The 21,634-nt window shown below is 38.3% G+C and overlaps 1 non-coding gene across 1 annotated transcript; it reads right to left on the reverse strand.

The window, feature by feature from the left end:
* Positions 1 to 3,967: 3,967 nt before the first annotated feature.
* Positions 3,968 to 4,083, reverse strand: LOC112625678. Its single transcript, XR_003119739.1, has one exon. It is a non-coding gene; the product is annotated as a U5 spliceosomal RNA (small nuclear RNA).
* Between the last annotated feature and the right edge of the window lie 17,551 nt (positions 4,084 to 21,634).

Below are 21,634 nucleotides of genomic sequence, written 5' to 3' on the forward strand. Positions count from 1 at the left end.
GTAGACTAGAAAAGGAAAATGTGGTACGTATACAAAATAGAATAATATGGTACCATAAAAAAGAACAAGATTAAGATCATGTCCTTTGTAGGAACAGGGATGGAGCTGGAGGCCATTATCCTTAGCAAACTAATGTGGGAACAGAAAACCAAATATCGCATTGTATTAGTCCATTCTCATGCTGCTATACAGAAATACCCGAGACTGGGTAATTTATAAAGAAAAGACGTTTAATTGACTCATAGTTCTGCGTGGTTTGGGAGGGCTCAGGAAACTTACAATCATGGCAGAAGGCACCTCTTCAAAGGGCAGCAAGAGAGAGAACGAGTGCAAGCAGCGGGAATGCCAGATGCTTATAAAACCATCAGATCTCATGAGACTCATTCATTATCATGAGAACAGCCTAAGGGGGGAAACTGCCCCCGTGATCCAATTACATGCCCTTGGCATGTGGGGATTATTACAATTCAAAGTGAGATTTGGGTTGGGACACAGAGCCAAACCATATCACGTATGTTTTCACTTATTAGTGGGAGCTAAATGATGAGAACATGTGGACACATAAAGGGGAACAACACACACTGGGGCCTATAGGAGGGTGGAGGGTTGGAGTAGTAAGAGTATCAGAAAAACTAACTAATTGGACTAGGCTTAATACTTGGTGACAAAATGATCTGTACAACAAACCTGCATGACACAAGTTTACCTATACAACAAACCTGCACACGTACCCTGGAACTTAAAGGTTAAATTAAAAACAAAGAGGACATACATGCAGCCAACAAACATATGAAAAAATACTCAATGTCACTAATCATCAGAGAAATGCAAATTAAAACCACAGTGAGATATTATCTCACACCAATCAGAATGGCTATTATTAAGTAAAAAAAAACAACAGATGATGGCAAGGTTGCAGAGAAAAGGGAAAGCTTATACACTGTTGGTAGGAATGCAAATTAGTTCCGTGTGGTAAACAGTCTGGAGATTTCTCAAAGAACTAAAAGCAGAACTACCATTCAGCCCTGCAATCCCTCTATTGGATATCTACCCGAAGGAAAGGAAACCATTTAATCAAAAAGACAGCTTGCACTTTTATGTTTATTGCAGCCTATTCACAATAGCAAAGTCATGGAATCAACCTAAGCGTCAAGCAAGAGTAGACTGGGTAAAGAAAATGTGGTGTTTAGTTTTTTAAAAAACGTGATGTTTAATGTTTAAAAGAAAATGTGGTATTAATATATACCATGGACTACCACACAACCATAAAAAGGAATGAAATCATGTCTTTTGCAGTAACATGGATGTAGGTGGAGACCATTATCTTAAGTGAAATAACTCAGAAACAGAAAATAAAATATCACGCGTTCTGCCTTAAAAGTGGGAGCTAAACAATGGGTACTCTTGGACATTAAGATGGCAACAATAGACACTGAGGACTCTAAAAGTGGGAGATTAAGAAAGGGGCGAGGTTAAAAGTCTACCTTTTGGGTGCTATGTTCACTACTTGGGTGATAGGTTCACTCGAAGTCCAAACCCCATCATTATGCAATATACTCGTGTAACAAACATGCGCATGTAACCCCTGAACCTATAATTAAAAAAAAAAATAAGAAAAAGAGAAAATGATGTGATCAATGGTTATATGCAGGGAAGAAAGTATTTTAATATGAGGTCTCAATCAATAATATGGAGAGCATGAACCTCAGTCTACACATTCAGATATATAGAAGAAATAACTTTTTAAATTTTGGTAAGGTAACATAATTTTTTTCCCCCTTATTCCATTTTTCTGCAATGCTGAGGCACTGGGAGTTTCTGATCTTGGCTACCATTTATTCACCCTGTGGTAACTACAGACATTTCCTTGGTCCTATGTCCACTATGATCACTGCTTAGGGTTTCTAGTCCGTGACTGCAAGAACAAGGCTCTTTGAAGTCCAGCTTTCTGAGCTGCTTCTGTCCCTGGTCAGTGCAACAGGACAACATGCTGGTGCAGCGCAGTCCATGGGTTGCCCAAGGCCCAGTGGTCACATTTTGCAGCTGTTTCTACTCTGCATCATGCTGCCTTCTTCGTGCCCCAAATGGAAGAGTGAAGTGGGTAAATGAGTGAAGTGTACCAGTTGTAAGATAAAAGGTGCTGTCACTATTTAGCTCCATCTAATTGTTGCCATAAAGGAATTTGGGCTCAGGGTGCCAGATAGTCTGATATTTAAAGAAAATCCTGAAGTGATCATTGTTATGTGGTATCTCCTGGTATTAACTGCATATAACAAAGACAAAATTTAAAAGTATATTAAGGTGAAATGAAACATATCTGTCGGCCAGCTTTACAGCCTGCCAGTTTGTAAGCTCTGACTTAATTTTATGTGTGTGTGGGTTGAGGGGGAGGGGATATAAAGAGCAAAGCAGAACAAAGAATAAAAAGAAATATTGGAACCAAAGCTTGATCCGGGAGTTTTTAAAAAATATTATCCCCGTGAAAAAGAGGGAATAAAGGATAATATAAAACTTAAAGAAAACGACATTTTTCAATCTGGTTTCAAATGAGGGCAGTTTCTATGTGTCAAATAATCATCCAGTCAATAAATAGTGCCTTGCCTAGAGTTCAGAGCCCAGAGTCTGGGACGACCTAGGGTATTACAACTGAAAAGGAGGTAGGAATGGAAAGAGAACTCAATAGGAGAGGGCTGTGAGACTCCAAGAAGTCAGTTTACAGAGATGTAAGCAAGCAGGCTTTCTTCTCTGATGACAATTTTGAATGTTAGGTTTATCTTCCGACTGAAAAGGAAAAGCAATTGAAATTCACAAGCATTTCTTTACTTACTTTGAATATGATACCATTCAGAGAGTAATCACGAACCCTCCCACTCAGACATAATCACCGTTCTCTGAGTTTAGCTCCTAAAATGTTAATTAAAACAATATGTTAAACTTAGGGTCTAAAAAATGAGCAAGGGACAGAGGAATGCAAGGCTTGCTAGATGAATATAGGTCACTGGGGAGCCAATGAGGAAGAAGATTTCTACACAGCTGTCCCTTGTGCTGTCAGTCAGCCTTCTAGAGCAATGCTATAGCTTTACTGGGAAAGGGCCAGATTCAAGATCATATACACTTTAGGAGATAGGCCAGGGAGTTGGTCTAAAGTTCTCCATACTATGAGATCTACCTTTCCTTTTGGATGGCATGCAAGAGGGCATTTGGGGAATGCACAAGAGTAAAGAAGTATTTATAGTTAAAGCTCTTGTTGAAGGCGAGAAAAACAAAACAAAGTCCAAAACCAACTCTAACAGATCTAAAACAAGAGTAGAAACATTTGCTCACATAATAGAACATTCAAGGATAGGATTGTTGTAGCTCTCTCCAGGGTCTCAAATGATCTTATCAGGACTTAGTTACTCTTCTCTCTTGACCCTAACTAGACACTTGCCCAGAAGTTCCAGGTTAACACTGAAATTTCAGGTTCAAGTTCAATGGAAAAGAGAGCATCACATCCCAGTGGTTCAAAACTAAGCTCCAAAATTAACTCTGATTGCACCAAAACAAACTGCATGCCAACACTTGATTCAATCCTGTGACTAAGGGAATATTAGCACTTTGACTGGCTGGGACTAGGTCAGGCCGAATAATTCAACATTGGAGATTTTCTGCATTTTTTTTTAAAATCCCACCAGTTCTTTTTCTCTTTATACTTTAGTTTGAGTCCTTTGCATTGATCTATCTTTCAGTTAATGGAAATTGTGTCCTATCGACTGTTTAAATCAATCTGTTGCATTCTTACTTTCATATATTACATTTTAAAATTTTAGAATGTGCATTTGATTCTTTTGTTATAGATTCACCCCAGACATGTACAAGCATGTTTAAAGAAGCATTCTTCAAAATAGATAAAACTAGAACCTCAATACTTTTTAAAAATTATGTTAATAATCTTAATTATTCTTATATATATAAAATAATATATAGAGACCCTTGCCAAAATAAGGCCTCAAAAATTGATTTAAGACTTAGAATTGTTCCTCTCCATGAAAATCATTAGTAAAAGGAGAAGCATTTATATGATCTGTAAAGAAACTGGAGAATCAAAATAATTTCTATAAAAAGTAGAATAGATAAATTATCTGTTATATTCATAGAATGAGATACCACATCATAATGAAAATGAATGAACTATAACTACATCCAATATCATGGATGAAAGTTAAAAACTTAAGACAAAGCAGGCAAGTTATTCACCCTGTGACAACTACTGACATTTTCTTGGTCCTATGTCCCCTAACGGGTCATTGCTTAGGATTTCTAATCCCTGACTGCAAGAACAAGGCTCTTTGAAGTCCAGCTTTCTGAGCTGCTTCTGTTCCTGGTCAGAACAACAGGACAACATGCTGGTGCAGGGCAGTCCATGGGCTTCCCAAGGCCCAGTGGTCATACTTTGCAGCTGTTTCTACTCTGTATCATGCTGCCTTCTTCGGGCTCCAAGTGAGTGAAGTGGAATCACAAAATAATGTGTGATTACATTTATGTAAAGTTCAGAAACAGACTAAAATAGCTAGGGACCTATATTAAAGTAGCAAAAATATAACTAAAAGCAAGGAAACAATTATGAACAAAGCCAGGATACATACTTTTGGATAGATATAGTATATTTTGCAATAAAGAAAGCATACAATAAAGGAAAGAGGTAATCACGGGTTTTGGCAAACCCATGAGAACATAAGCAGTTTACTTCTGCCTTTTACCTCTATAGTGTCTTCTGCTGCCTCCTTTCAACACTGTCACAAACTTTCTACAGTGATGCTCTCTCTTTGTGGCCTGAACTCTCCTCTCCTGTCCTAGACAAGTGGTAAGTAATGGTTTCTCCTGCAGCCCTCTGTCACTGGACAGAAAAGTCAGTGTGTACTCTAGAAAGAGGTATTCACATGTCTCTATAATCAGTATGATAGATAGGTTCCAGGAGCAAATATGAGATAAACCATAGCTGCAAGGAAGCTGGAAATAAGACAAATAAGATTGTGCCCTGGGAGTCACACTATAAAATCAGATAATGAATTTAAACAGATTTGTAAATTCCCGCTAAATAATAGGTAAGATTCTTTTAGTATTTGCTAAGGCTAATTTGTGAAAATTATTACATACATAATCCTTACAACAATTTTGCAAATTAAATGAGGTTATTTTCTTAATATTGCAATGGAGGAAACTGATTTTTGGACATTTTCAATGAAGTCCTCAAGGTCACATGGCCAGAAAGTGGCAGAACTGAGATCGTCTAGCTCTCAAGCCCTTGTCCTGAACTCTCACATTATAATATCCTTACAAAGAAGGTGCAGTGGCTCCCAGGCCTGAGCAAGACTGGAGAATTTCATCATCCATGATATAATTTAGCAACAGAAGTGTGGCCAATCAGAGTGACTTGGGAGGCCCAATCTGGGCATATTTCAGGAAGAGAAGGTCCTGCCAATCGACTGTTTCTCATGATCCTTTAGGGTTAAGGATATTTCTACAGGGAGCGTGGATAGATCAGGCTTTCTTAGCCTCATGATACTAGACATTTTAATTATGCAGATAATCTCTTGTCCTCTGAATTCTTGTTTAGCAAGCAGCTTTCTGATTATAAGTTGACTTTCCAAGAAAAACACATTAGAATTTGGAGTCTGTGTCAATGTGAATATTCTGGTGTGTGTGAGAGCTTTTATTTATCATTGTCTACAAATGTATTGGCATTCTTATTTGCACAAAAGTTTTGTGAGTTATGTAAATGTGAATTTTCTCATTAGAGGTTGGATTTTGAAAGCTGGATCTACAAAAATCTGATTTCTGAGTCTAGAAGACTGAAGACCGGTCTCTGAACATTGGCAGATTCATTAAAGTAAAGTTATTATGTAAAACCTTTTGAACAATAAGCCACTGACCCTTTTGTATTCAGAATTTAAACCTGGTGTGGGGTTTAGCTTTTCTACTTAACTCCCGTAAGTGTATCAGTTCACTTTATCTGGTGACTGTCACACTATAAGGCAGAATAAACCATGAAGTCATTAAATTTCAGTAAAGTGATATGGTAGGGAGAGGTTCAGAGGAGTGCTGTAGACTGAATTATTTTCCACCCCAAATTCCCATGTTAAAGCTCTAACCTCTGCTGGGCGTGGTGGCTCACGCCTGTAATCCCAGCACTTTGGGAGGCAGAGTTGGGCGGATCACGAGGTCAGGAGATTGAGATCATCCTGGCTAACACAGTGAAACCCCATCTCTACTAAAAATACAAAAAATTAGTCGAGTGTGGTGGCAGGCGCCTGTAGTCCCAGCTACTGGGGAAGCTGAGGCAGGAGAATGGCGTGAACCCGGGAGGTGGAGCTTGCAGTGAGCTGAGATGGTGTCACTGCACTCCAGCCTGGGCGACAGAGCGAGACTCCGTCTCAAAAAAACAAACAAACAACAACAACAACAACAACAACAACAACAAAAAGCTCTAACCTCCAACATGATGATATTTGGAGGTGGAACCTTTTGGGAGGTAATAGGTTATGAGGAACTCATGAGGATGGGGTCCTCTTGATGAGATTAGTGCCCTTATAAGAAGAGACGTCAGAGAGAGCTTGCTTCCATTCTCTCTGTGTGCATAAAGAGGTCACGAAACCACACAGTGAGACGGTTGACATAGATAAGCAAGGACATCTATAATGCCCTCACTAGAACTTGACCATACTGACACCCTGATCATGGGTTTCTAGCTTCAACAACTGAGAGAAAATAAATTTCTGTGGTTTAAGCCACCCAGGCTATAATATTTTGTTATGGCAGCCTTAGCAGACTAATCCAAGGGGTCAATGGAAAATAAGGAGGCAATTTTCCTTTGAGTGACTGAGATGCTATGGCAGGGGTAGGACAGGCTCAAGAGGCCTAAAAGGCCAGCCCAGGAACATAAAGAACCCAGAGAACATCATCTTAAAAAGAAGAAATTTGAAAAATTCCCTTTGCTTCATTTAGGACTGTCTTATATTTGGTATTCTGCACCAGGCCTCTCCTCTTAGATTTTTCTGTTTTCTGCATCTGTTTTATTCAGTGGAAGAGTTGCACTAGTGTCATCAACACTCAGAGCACTTTTAGAAAGTAAAAAATTTGACTCACTAAAAATGCTTCATTACATAGTATTCCTTTCACAGACCATTCTTTCCTTTCTGGAAAAGAATCAGGTTATAAAACCCAGGGAATGTAGTTAGCAGGACATTTAAATGGTGTTTGATTTTTTAAAAGCCGAAGCATCCGACCATGGTTTTTCCAAGTCAAACAGCAGTTTTAAAACTAAGAAGCTTTGAAGTCAGAGGCCTGTAACGCTGTGAGCTACTCTCTTTCTCCTGCTCTCTCTCCTGAAATAGTAGGTGAGATCAGATGAGAAAATTCATACAGATACTGTTTGTGTTTCTCAACATAGAAGGTCATTTCTTAAGCGTCTGCCCTATAAACCTTACTTGGGTTCTATAATGCACTGAGACACTTTTTTGAAATATATAAGAAAAAAATTCAGTGGGCTGAGGAAAACTTATGTAACCACACTGTTATTACTTTTAAACATGAAAAATGTCATTTTCCCTTTACTTTTCAAATAATGAACAGAAAGACCCAGGCTTTCTGAAGGTTACCTAGCAAGCCAAGACCAACACTGATTTTAAAGTCACAAAGATAGAGGCCTCTTTAAAGAATGCAAAGTCCCCAATAATAACAGCTATCTTTTATGTTGTACCTACAACATACCAATTACTTTACTTGCTATCTTACTTTATTTTTCACTGTTGCAGGATACCCTCAATGAGATATTTGTAATGGATAAATAAAGTGAAGTTCAGAGTGATTAAGTAACTGGACCAAGACACATTACTCATTAAGAGGCTGTGTCAGAATATAAAACTAACTCTCTGACTCTGAAATCCACCTTCTCTCCACTATGCCATGTGAGATGCATAATAATATCTATATTTCTGGACACACTCAGTAAATCTGTTAATAACTACATTTTAATTTTAGAATAGTAGAGAACTTTCAGTGAGACTAAGAATGATCCAATGACTTGAATGTTTTTTATAACCATAGACATTTTTTTTTTCTAAGCAAAGCTGATTTTTAAAAATGGTAATACGTGTTTGCCAGGAAGGCAGAAAAGCTAGAGACATTGAGGACTGTGTTTTACCAGAAGGTTCTAATCATGCCATGGTAACCAAACATTAAGGTACTGACCTGCATAACTAACAGTGATCATAATAATGCACACTTATAGAGTACTTTTCAGGTTGGAGATAAGTTGTTTGGAAGAAGACAAGACAACTGGATCAGAAAAGAAGCCACACCATATAGGGAGATTAGCTTTCTCTGGGAAATGCTTAGATCAAAGTTTCTATAGAGACTGTGAGGAATTCTGTGTTACCAATTGTCACCAGGAAAGCAGTCTACCGCAAAATGCAATAAATACAAAAGGAGTTGGAAATTGGGAATTGGCTTGTTATAACAATGTGTGAAATGAAGAGTGCTGAAGTCGAGGTAGTTAAAAATAATCAGAGTGGGAGGAGTATTACCTGGAGAAATAGAGGTATAAGGGTGGATTTGTGAGCAGTCTACTGCATTAAAGAAAGAAGGGCGTTTGGTCTGTTTGACAGATCTATCGCCACAGGGGAGGAAAGTGGTCCATTAGTTTGCTTTATCTTCATAATGCTCCCAGGATAATCCAACTCCTTGGCCCTGTTTTTACACTCTCTAAGCAACCTTCTGATGGTAACTGGGTTTCCCAAATAGATTTCTTTCCTTGGAAGGAAATGAGTAGACAGACTGGCATGATTCGATCTGCTTGGCAGTGTGATCTCTCACTGTAGATTAAGATTTTGGCTCGGGTGATGGGTGCACCAAAATCTCACAAATCACCACTAAAGAATTTAATCATGCTTTGGGAGGCCGAGACGGGCGGATCACGAAGTCAGGAGATCGAGTCCATCCTGGCTAACCCAGTGAAACCCCGTCTCTACTAAAAAAATACAAAAAACTAGCTGGGCATGGTGGTGGGCGCCTGTAGTCCCAGCTACTCAGGAGGCTGAGGCAGGAGAATGGCGTAAACCCGGGAGGCGGAGCTTGCAGTGAGCTGAGATCCGGCCACTGCACTCCAGCCTGGGCGACAGAGCGAGACTCCGTTTCAAAAAAAAAAAAAAAAGAATTTAATCGTGCAAGCAAATATCACCTGTACCCCAATAACTTATGGAAAAAAATATTTTGGCTCCTGTATTTGGTATAATTGAGTGATTCGAGTCGGGTCTCTTTGGGCCTGACTTCTCAAGGCCTTGAGTCTATAGAACTGACAATACCAACCACTTACATTTGTATAGTAGTTTATAGTTGATAAGCCTTCTGACTGATGTCATATCATTTAATCACAATGTGTCTGTGAGTTAGTTATTATGATCTCTGTCTAATAAGACTTGAAAAAGTTAAGTGAATTTCTCAAGGTCATCTAGTAAGAGGAATACAAGACACAAAACCTAGTGCTTCTGAGGCTACATTCAGAGCTTCTGCACTACCAGGGACAGGTGAGTACACAAATGTGTAAGAACTCATGACATTGAGTTTGCAACAAATTGCAGACTTACCAATATCTTGCTACAAGAGATATTGTAGCAATATCCTTTATCTGTTTCTAGAAAAAGGAGGTATTTTTATTTATTTATTTATTTATTTATTATTATTATTTTTTAATTAATTGATTATTATTATACTTTAAGTTGTAGGGTACATGTGCATAACATGCAGGTTTGTTACATATGTATACTTGTGCCATGTTGGTGTGCTGCACCCATCAACTCGTCATTTACATCAGGTATAACTCCCAGTGCAATCCCTCCCCCCTCCCCCCTCCCCATGATAGGCCCCGGTGTGTGATGTTCCCCTTCCTGAGTCCAAGTGATCTCATTGTTCAGTTCCCACCTATGAGTGAGAACATGCGGTGTTTGGTTTTCTGTTCTTGTGATAGTTTGCTAAGAATGATGGTTTCCAGCTGCATCCATGTCCCTACAAAGGACACAAACTCATCCTTTTTTATGGCTGCATAGTATTCCGTGGTGTATATGTGCCACATTTTCTTAATCCAATCTGTCACTGATGGACATTTGGGTTGATTCCAAGTCTTTGCTATTGTGAATAGTGCTGCAATAAACATACGTGTGCATGTGTCTTTATAGCAGCATAATTTATAATCCTTTGGGTATACACCCAGTAATGGGATGGCTGGGTCATATGGTACATCCAGTTCTAGATCCTTGAGGAATCGCCATACTGTTTTCCATAATGGTTGAACTAGTTTACAATCCCACCAACAGTGTAAAAGCGTTCCTATTTCTCCACATCCTCTCCAGCACCTGTTGTTTCCTGACTTTTTAATGATTGCCATTCTAACTGGTGTGAGATGGTATCTCATTGTGGTTTTGATTTGCATTTCTCTGATGGCCAGTGATGATGAGCATTTTTTCATGTGTCTGTTGGCTGTATGAATGTCTTCTTTTGAGAAATGTCTGTTCATATCCTTTGCCCACTTTTTGATGGGGTTGTTTGTTTTTTTCTTGTAAATTTGTTGGAGTTCTTTGTAGGTTCTGGATATTAGCCCTTTGTCAGATGAGTAGATTGCAAAAATTTTCTCCCATTCTGTAGGTTGCCTGTTCACTCTGATGGTAGTTTCTTTTGCTGTGCAGAAGCTCTTTAGTTTAATGAGATCCCATTTGTCAATTTTGGCTTTTGCTGCCATTGCTTTTGGTGTTTTAGACATGAAGTCTTTGCCCATGCCTATGTCCTGAATGGTACTACCTAGGTTTTCCTCTAGGATTTTTATGGTATTAGGTCTAACATTTAAGTCTCTAATCCATCTTGAATTAATTTTCGTATAAGGAGTAAGGAAAGGATCCAGTTTCAGCTTTCTACTTATGACTAGCCAATTTTCCCAGCACCATTTATTAAATAGGGAATCCTTTCCCCATTTCTTGTTTCTCTCAGGTTTGTCAAAGATCAGATGGCTGTAGATGTGTGGTATTATTTCTGAGGACTCTGTTCTGTTCCATTGGTCTATATCTCTGTTTTGGTACCAGTACCATGCTGTTTTGGTTACTGTAGCCTTGTAGTATAGTTTGAAGTCAGGTAGCGTGATGCCTCCAGCTTTGTTCTTTTGACTGAGGATTGTCTTGGAGATGCGGGCTCTTTTTTGGTTCCATATGAACTGTAAAGCAGTTTTTTCCAATTCTGTGAAGAAACTCATTGGTAGCTTGATGGGGATGGCATTGAATCTATAAATTACCTTGGGCAGGATGGCCATTTTCACGATATTGATTCTTCCTATCCATGAGCATGGTATGTTCTTCCATTTGTTTGTGTCCTCTTTTATTTCACTGAGCAGTGGTTTGTAGTTCTCCTTGAAGAGGTCCTTTACATCCCTTGTAAGTTGGATTCCTAGGTATTTTATTCTCTTTGAAGCAATTGTGAATGACAAACCCACAGCCAATATCATACTAAAAGGAGGTATTTTTTTAAGCTTATTTAACTGTCACCTCCAATTTCCCCATTCTCCATCTAGCCATAGGAAACCCACTAACCAGAAACCTACTTTCTGACTCTATAGATTTGCCTATTTTTGACATTCCACATAAATGGAATCGTACAATGTGTGGTCCTTTGTGTCTGGCTTCTTTCACTTAGTATAATGTTTTCAAGGTTCATCCAAGTTGCAGCATGTATCCGTGTTTTAATCCTTTTTTATTGTCAAATAATATTCCATTGTGTGGATCTACCACAGTTGGTTATCCAGTCATCAACTGGTGGGCATTTTGGTTGTTTCCACTTTTTGACTATTGTGAATAGTGCTGCTATAAACCTTCATGTACAAGTTGTCTTGTGAACCTGTGTTTTCATTTATTTGGGGTATATAACTAATATATAGATATTGCTGTATATTAGTTATATAGAGTGGAATTGCTGGATTGTATAACTCCATATGTTTAACCATTTGAGAACTGCCATATTGTTTTCCAAAGTGGCTATTCATATTATATTCCTACCAACAGTATATGAGAGCTCCAGTTTTCCATAGGCTTACCAATACATGTTGTTATCTGACTTTTTGATTATAGCTATCCTAGTGGGTATGAAGTGGTGTCTCATTATGATTTTGATTTATATTTCCCTGATGTCTAATGATGCTGAACATCTTTTTATATGCTTACTGGTCCTTTGTGTATCTTCTTTGGGGAAATGTGTATCCAAATCCTTCGTCCATTTTCAAATGGGGTTGTTTGTCTTTTTATTATTGAGTTGTACCAGTTCTTTGTATATTCTGGATATGAGTCCCTTATCAAATACATAATTTGAAAAAACTTTAGTCTCATTTTATAGGTTGTCTTTCACTCTCTTGACTGTGTCCTTTGTTTTACAATAGTTTTTAATTTTGATGATAACCACCAATGTATCTATATTTTTCTTTTATTATTGTGCTTTTGGTGTAAGGATGGATATTTTTGGATAAGGAAAAAAGTTGATTACATGTTTAAATGGCATTATTACTTCAAGGTAAAGTATAAAAGAAAGCACAGTTTCTGAGGATAAGTGTCTGCTTTTATAGAGTTTGCATTGTGATGAAAGGAAAAGTAAAGAAAGAAAAAAAGATAGAACACAATAAGGAAAGGACAGAAAAAGGGTTAAGAGTAAATATTAAAACAAATTTCAACCATACCTTACTCCTAGCAATGTTTATTATTGTCGCATTTCTTTGTAGAACAAACATCGTATCAGCAAAGTAAATCTATCAAATATTTACATTTGAATTTTTCCACATTTTTCTAGGCATGGAAACAACTATGACTATATTGTACATTTTTCTTTAAAACAAGTATAGGTCAGATGAGTTGTCCAAATATGTTTGTATATGATTTAGTGATTGATTTGAAATTATTTTATGTATATATCATTACTAAAATAGCACCTTGGTTTATGTAGAGGTGTTAAAACTTCTTCTGAACATTATGTAGTCTCCTTTTACAAAACAAGATATATGTACCTTCCACCCTTTACACAATTAGATTTCTTTCCTCATCTGTTGACAGGTATTTCATGAGTCACATCTGTAATATCCAGTAATTTGCTGCAAGAAATAGTGCTGATTTCATTAGAAAATAATTTGTCTTTCAAAACACTTCTTCAATACTCTAAACAATTTCTAATAATATAACTTAATAATATATAATCAAGGAAAATGCTAGGTACAGCAAAGGAAAAATAAACAAATTCAGCTCAATGTTAAATGAAGAAGACACTTTCCCTGAGATTATCCTCAACTCAAGTGAAGGAATGGATAAACAATTTTAATCTATGAATTTTTGTATGTATATGTGTGTGTAATTGTGATGTTTATGGTTGCTCTGTACCTAGGTTTATACCTAGGTTTAGTTTTATTTACTCATCAAAATTAAATTCTGAAGTGTTGATGGGGCACATATTCTAGGAGTACTAGGATGGTTACAGAATTCAAACGACAAGGCTTAAGCTCTTAATCAAAGTTGTAACTAAACTGTTATTTTTTGGGGGAAATATCTATCAAACCATTTAAACCTAAGCATGCAAACACTATATTTGAGATGGCAATATAGGCATAAACCAAACTGGAGTTATGATTTCTGACCTCCCTGTTTCTTTTCTTTTCTTTTTTGAGACAGAGTCTCGCTCTGTCACCTAGGCTGGAGTTCAATGGCGCGATCTCGGGTCACTGCAAGCTCCGCCTCCTGGGTTCAAGTGATTCTCCTGCCTCAGCCTCCTGAGTAACTGGGATTACAGACACACACCACCATGTCCAGCCGATTTTTGTATTTTTAGTAGAGATGGGGTTTCATCATGTTGGTCAAGCTGATCTCGAACCCCTGACCTCAGGTGATCCACCTGCTTTGGCCTCCCAAAGTACTGGGATTACAGGCATTGAGCCACCATGCCCGGCCTTCCCTGTTTATTTTCAATTTTTCTCTTTCAACTAATTCCAACCTTTTTTCTATGCACACTTTTTTACTAGAAAGTTCTTCTGTGGCTGATGCTGCTTGTCTAATATGAAATCCAAATCTTCCTAGGTTTTGGGCCAGTTTCCCAGAATGTGGGATATTTTTGTAACAAAGTGACTAGAAGTTTTTTTCCCTCTTACATCTAATTGATTTGTTTTTCTAAAATTTAACTCTTTCAGTTGCCAGAAACACACACACACACACACACACACACACACACACACACACACACACAATTTGAGCTCTTATTTCTTCTGTTTAGTTTAGTTTCTTCTGTTTCTTGTTTTTCAGCCATTTCATTTTGCTTCCGAAAATCAGGAGCAAATGCTCATAATGCACAGGGTGCTCATGCTCTCAAAAGAATCCTGTAGGCAAAGCAGGTGGCCTGATGCAAGCAAGTCAGAGCTCTCTTAACTGAACTCCGCTTTGCTTACTTGCTCCAATTTTTCAAAAAAAAAAAAAAAAAAAAAAAAAAAACCCACAGAAATGTCCCTTGGATGTTGGACAATTACTGCCCTTGTGCCACTTTCTAGTTCACTCCCTCACTTCTTCCACCATTGAGGCGTATGCTCCCCAATAGTCTGCTGTTTTGAAACTTAGCCTGTTCGTGCCATTTGAACTCATTATTATAACTATGTAATTTAATAGAATACTGGGGAAACCAAAGAAGAAATGATTACAAAAAGAAAAGGGTTTTGTTTTTATGAAAATAAAATTAAATGTTTTGGAAAGAGTTTAAATTTTACTTAAAATTAGTAAGGAAAATGAACCAATAAGTTTGGGAAAAGACAACAAAAGTAGAGTTATTTAACTAAGTCTGAATTTAAAAATGGCCTAGTTGCATTTACTCATAAATGTGTATTATCTTATCCTACAAACGTTTACTGAGCATTTACTATGTATAATAAATAGCTGAGTAGGTAGGAATATAAAAACAAGTAAATCACAGATGTTAAGATAATAAAGTCTAGAGGGGAAAGAAGTTGTGTGAACATGCATACTGCAAGAAAATGTCATGGCTATATTAAAGGAGGGTTTTTTAAAGCCTGGAAATGTTTAAACAAACATGTGTTATTGGCTCCCAAGGGACATTTAAAAATAATGATTTGTCTCCTCTGATGATATGCAATGTTTTATCAATATAAAACGTTTGAAAAATGGAGAAAAATGTAAAGAAGAAAATAAAAACCATATCCAATTCGACTACCCAGAGAATTACTATAATTTTTTTGGTGGATTTTCTCTCAATCTTATTTTTCTTGTTCTTTAAACATTGTATATGTGTTTGTGTGTGTGTGTGTGTGCATGTGTGTGTAACATGCTATATAAATTATATCATTTTCATTGTATTATATTATTTAACACTAAAATTATATAATAATATACATTATAAGTACTCATGCACAAAGCATTTTCTTTTTACAATATTGGCATAATTTTGTCTCCCTTTAATAGATTTTAAAACGTATTAATGACAACATAGCATTTAAGCACAATTTTAAAATTATTAAATATCTATATTGAGAACAATTACATAAATAAACAATATTAGACTTAAAGGTGTCAGCCCAGGAGAAATTTCTTTTTAATTTTAATTTTAATTTTAAGTTTCGGGTACATGTACAGGATGTGCAGCTTTGTTACATACGTAAATATGTGCCATGGTGGTTTGCTGCACGTATCAACCCATTGCCTAAGCCCAGCATGCATTAACTATCTTTCCTCATGCTCTTCCTCCCCCTACCCCACCCCCTGACAGGCCCCAGTGTGTATTGTTCCCCTGTCTATGTCCATATGTTCTCATTGTTCAGCTTCCACTTGTAAGTGAGAACATGTGATGTTTGGTTTTCTGTTTCTGCATTAGTTTGCTGAGAATAATGGCTTCCAGCACCATCCATGTCCCTGCAAAAAACATGATCTTGTTCCTTTTGATGGCTGCATAGTATTCCATGGTATATATGTATCACATTTTCTTCATTCAGTCTATCACTGATGAGCATTTTAGTTGATTCCATGTCCTTGCTATTGTGAATAGTGCTGCAATGAACATACGTATCTTTGTAATAGAATGATTTATATTCCTTTGGGTATATACCCAGTAATAGAATTGCTGAGTCAAATGGTATTTCTGGTTCTAAATCTTTCAGTACCCACCATGCTGTCTTCCACAATGGTTGAACTAGTTTATATTCCCACCAACAGTGTAAAAGCATTCCTATTTCTCCACAACTTTGCCAGCATCTGTCATTTCTTGACTTTTTAATAAACACCATTCTGACAGATGTGAGATGGTATCTCATTGTGGTTTTGATTTGCATTTCTCTAATTATCGGTGATGTTGAGCTTTTTTTTTCAAATGTTTGTTGACCACATGAATGTCTTCTTTTGAGAAGTGTCTGTTCATGTCCTTTGCCCACTTTTTAATGGGGTCATTTTTTTTTTCTTGTAAATTTGTTTAAGTTCCTTGTAGATTCTGGATATTAGACCTTCGTCAGATGGATATATTGCAAAAATTTTCTCCCTCTCTGTAGGTTACCTGTTTGCTCTGATGATAGTTTCTTTTACTGTGCAGAAACTCTTTAGTTTAATTGGATCCCATTTGTCAATTTTTGCTTTTGTTGCAATTGCTTTTGGGGATTTCATCATGAAATCTTTGCCAGTGCCTATGTCCTGAAGGGTATTGTCTAGATTTTCTTCTAGGATTTTTTTTTAAATCATTTTGGGTTTTAAATTTAAGTCTTAATTCATTTTGAGCTAATTTTTGTGTAAGGTGTAAGGAAGGGGTCCAGTTTTAATTTTCTGCATATGGCTAGCCAGTTTTCCCAGCACCATTTATTAAATAGGGAATCCTTTTCCCATTGCTTGCTTTTGTCAGGTTTGTCAAAGATCAGATGGTTGTAGATGTGTAGTCTTATTTATGAGTTCTCTATTCTGTTCCATTGGTCTATGTGTCTGTATTTGTACCAGTACCATGCTGTTTTGGTTACTGAAGCCTTGTAGCATAGTTTGAAGTCCAGTATCATGATGCCTCCAGCTTTGTTCTTTATGCTTATGTTCTTTATGCTTAGGAAGGTCTTGGCTACACAAGTTCTTTATTGTTTCCATATGAATTTTAAATAATTTCTTCTAATTCTGTGAAGAATGCCAATGCTAGTTTAATAGGAATATCATTGGATCTATAAATTAATTTGGGCAGTATGGCCATTTCCATGATATTGATTCTTCCTATCCATGAGCATGGAATGTATTTCCATTTGTTTGTGTCCTCTCTGATTTATTTGAGCGGTGGTTTTTAGTTTTTCTTGAAGAGTAACTTCACTCCACTTGTTAGCTGTATCCTAGGTATTTTATTCTATTTGTAGCAATTGTGAATGGGAGTTTATTCATGATTTGGCTCTCTGCTTGCCTGTTGTTGGTGTATAGGAATGCTTGTGATTTTGCACATTGATTTTGTATCCTGAGACTTTGGTGAAGTTGCCTATCAGCATAAGAAGCTTTTGGGCTGAGACAATGGGGTTTTCTAGTATAGGATCATGTCATCTGCAAACAAAGATAATTTGATTTCCTCTCTTCCTATTCAAATACGCTTTATTTCTTTCTCTTGCCTGATTGCCCTGGCCAGAACTTCCAATACTGTGTTGAATAGGAGTGGTAAGAGAGGGCATCCTTGTCATTTACAGGTTTCCAGTGAGAATGTTTTCAGCTTTTGCCCATTCAGTATAATATTGGCTGTGGGTTTGTCATAAATGACTCTTATTATTTTGAGGTATGTTCCTTCAATGCTTGGTTTGTTGAGAGTTTTTAACATGAAGGGTTGTTGAATTTTATTGAAGATCTTTTTTTTGCATCTGTTGAGATAATCATGTGGTTTTTGTCTTTAGATTTGTTTATGTGATGAATTATGTTTATTGATTTGCATATGTTGAAGTAGCCTTGCATCCCAGGGATGAAGCCAACTTGATTGTGGCAGATAAGCTTTTTGACATGCTGCTATATTCAGTTTGCCAGTATTTTGGGGGGAATTTTTGCATTGATGTTGATCAGGGATATTGGCTTGAAGTTTTCTTTTTTTGTTGTAGCTCGGCCAGGTTTTGGTATCAGGATGATGCTGGCCTCATATAATGAGTTAGGGAAGAGTCCCTTCTTTTCAATTGTTTAGAATAGTTTCAGAAGAAAGGATATCAGCTCCTCTTTGTACTTCTGGTAGAATTCAGCTATAAATTCATCTGGTCCTGGGCTTTTATTGGTTGGTAGGCTATTTATTACTGCCTCAATTTCAGAACGTGTTATTTGTCTCTTCAGGGATTCAGCTTCTTTGAGGTTCTGTCTTGGGAGGGTATATGTGTCCAGGAATTGATCAATTTCTTCTAGACTTTCTACTTGATTTGTATAGAGCAGTTTATAGTATTCTCTGCTGGTTGTCTGTATTTTTATGGGGTCAGTGGTGATATCCTTTTTATCATTTTTTATTGTGTCTATTTGATTCCTTTTTCTTTTCCTTTTTATTAATAGCTTGTAGTCTATTTTATTAATGTTTTCAAAAACTCCACTCCTGGATTCATTGATTGTTTTTGAAGGGTTTTTCATGTCTCTGTCTCCTTCAGTTCTGCCCTGAGCTTGGTTATTTCTTGTCTTCTGCTAGGTTTGTGGTTTGTTTGCTCTTGGTTCTCTAGTTCTTTTAATTGAGATGTTAGGTTGTTAGCTTGAGATTTTTCTAGCTTTTTGATGTGGGCATTTAACGCTATAAATTTCCCTCTTAACACTGCTATAGCTGTGCCCCAGAGATTCTGGTACATGGTCTTTTTGTTCTCATTGGTTTCAAAGAACTTGGTTTCTGCCAACATTTTTTTTAATTTACCCATGAGTCATTCAGGAGCAGATTGTTCAATTTCCATGTAGATGTGTGGCTTTGAGTGCGTTTCTTAATCTTGAGTTCTAATTTGATTGTGCTGTGGTCTGAGAGATTGTTTGTTATGATTTCAGTTCTTCTGCATTTGGTGAGGAGCGATTTATTTCCAATTATGTGATCAATTATAGTGCAAGTACCATGTGACACTGAAAAGAATGTATATTCTGTTGTTTTTGGGTATAGAGTTCAATGATGGCAGCCGGCCCTCCCCACAAACTCAGTCTTATTAGACAGTCTCCAGCCTGCTGCGCTGGCCAGAGGAGATTCCAAGCCAGTGGGTTTAGCTTATGGGGTTCTTTGGCAGTGGGGCCCGCTCAGCGAGGCAACTTGGCTCCCTGGCTTCAGTCCCCTTCCCACAGGAGTGGACAGATCTCCTGTGTCACCAGAAATCCCAGAGCCTGAGTACGCAAAAACTCTTGTCTCAGTGCCTACTGAGCTTCTGCCTACCCAAGCAGCTGCTGTGAGTCTGCATAGCTCTGTGCTTGGGAATCAAGGCCCTGGTGGTGTGGGCTCATGAGGAGACATCCTAATCTGTGGGTTGCAAGGATCCATGGGAAATCGTGGTTTTCAGGGAGGGGTGGCACAATCCCTCACCGTCTCCCTTGGCTGGGGGAGGGAGCTCTCTTTGCCCCATGCAGCTCCTCAGTGGGCCCTTGCTCCACCCTGCTTTTCCTCACTCTCTGTGAATCATGCCATCTGCCCAATGAGTCCCAGTGAGAGAACCTTGGTACCTCAACTGAAGATGCAGAATTCACTCACCCTTTTTATCCTTCTTGGTGGGAGCCACAGAGTGGAGCTATTTCTGTTTGGCCATCTTGGCTGCTCCCTGGGAGAAATTAAAAAACAAAACCAAACAAAAAACAGAAAAAGGAGTTACAGGCCAGGTGCAGTGGCTTACGTCTGTAATCCCAGCACTTTGGGAGGCTGAGGTGGGTGAATCACTTGAGGTCAGGAGTTCGAGACCAGCCTGCCCAAGATGGTGAAACCCTGTCTCTACAAAAAATACAAAAATTAGTAGGGTGTGGTGGTGCACACCTGTAATTCCAGCTACTCAGGAGGCTAAGGTGAGAGAATTGCTTGAAAACCCAGGAGGTGGAGGTTGCAGTGAGCTGAGATCGCACCACTGCCCTCCAGCCTGGGTGACAGAGTGAGACTCTGTCTTAAAAAAAAAAAAAAAAAAAAAATTGTTATAAGTGACAAGTATTAGGATTACATTGTAGAGAAGCCACTGATTTTTTTTCACATCAGTTGACCCTTTTGAAGTAATCGGAGCCACAGTGACATGGCAGGACATTGCAGATCAAAGCAACTCACACACAGCATTTTAGTATTTAGGAAGGCATTTTCACTTCTATGAAATAGCTAACATCTACTTTTGAGAGAAGATTCTCACTAATCTTGCAGATTGATGTCCATCCCCTTCCTTGCACTTTCTTTTCCTGGCTGAGAAATAACATCAAGGAGAGGAAAACCAAGCTGTGGTGAAGCTGAATGTCAGTGGTGAGACAACTGCCAGGTGCCCACAGGGCAGAGTGGGGTTCAGAGCTGATTCAAGGCTCAAGGAGGTTGTGGTGGCCAATGGCCAGTCTTCTCACATTTTGTCTCTCAGAAAGAGGGCTCTGATGTGCTCATCTACCAGATGTGTTTTCAATGAAACTCAGCCTTGTGATTCTATGGGCACAGATATTATGTCTGTGAAACAACGGATGCAGACTTGCTTTGAAAGTCTGAAGTTCAATGCATTATGATCTGCTGACTATTCTTAAGGAGTAGGTACATCTGGCACCTTTCTTTCTGCACTGCTTCATCAGTGTTTCACCATTGAACACTGTCTTCTCCCACAAGAAAATTTGCTGGGGCTTTGATGAGGGACCCTGATCGGAGACCCTGTGCTCACAGGGAAATAGAGGCAGGGCTCCTGGGCCAGGTCTAGAGGAAGGCTGTTCCTCACTCTGTGCACTGGGAGCTTTCAGAGCTTTGTGCAGGTGCCTCACCCAGGCATCCTGCACACTGGTGTAGATAACATCACAAGTTAGTGGCTTTATGAACCAGCCAACGCCCTCAGGTCTCTTTCTGGGAATCCTTCAGCCTCTTCTTGAATCACCTCCTTTTATTGTTCCAGCTCTGGACTTTGTTCTTAGTCTCCACTCCTCCCTGGAAACAGAACCCTAATTCTTCACTTGATTTCCTGTCACATGTTCTCCTGGATTTGTTTAATGATTAGAGATGATTCTCTCTAACTATGGGTACAGTTCAGAGGCAGGTGACCTGTCTGGAGCTTGGCTTAATGCTCTCCTGTTGCTGTCTTAATATTCCTAATAATATTTGAAAAAGGATCCTGCATTTTCATTTTGCAAATGACTCCACAATTTATGTAACCTGTCCTGTCTGTGACACCTAGCCACAACAAGCCAACTTAGCCCATTGCCATGGCTACCCCCAAATACCAGCCTGGCTGAGGCCCTGGGCAGAGGTGAGTCAGACTGATGAGGCTGAGGTCCCTACTCTTTCTCTCCTTGCCAAAATGGGCACAACTGTACTCGTAGCTAGAGGGAATCAGTGATGCCCACTGAGGCTGCCATGGGGAAGTCAGGAGTTGAGAGCTAATTTAATAACATTTGAATTGAGATGTTGGGAGCTAACACTGGTTCAATCTTTCCTTCTTGCAGAC

Source organism: Theropithecus gelada, chromosome 5 (genome assembly GCF_003255815.1).
Source record: "Theropithecus gelada isolate Dixy chromosome 5, Tgel_1.0, whole genome shotgun sequence".
In the NCBI taxonomy this organism is placed as follows: domain Eukaryota; kingdom Metazoa; phylum Chordata; class Mammalia; order Primates; family Cercopithecidae; genus Theropithecus; species Theropithecus gelada.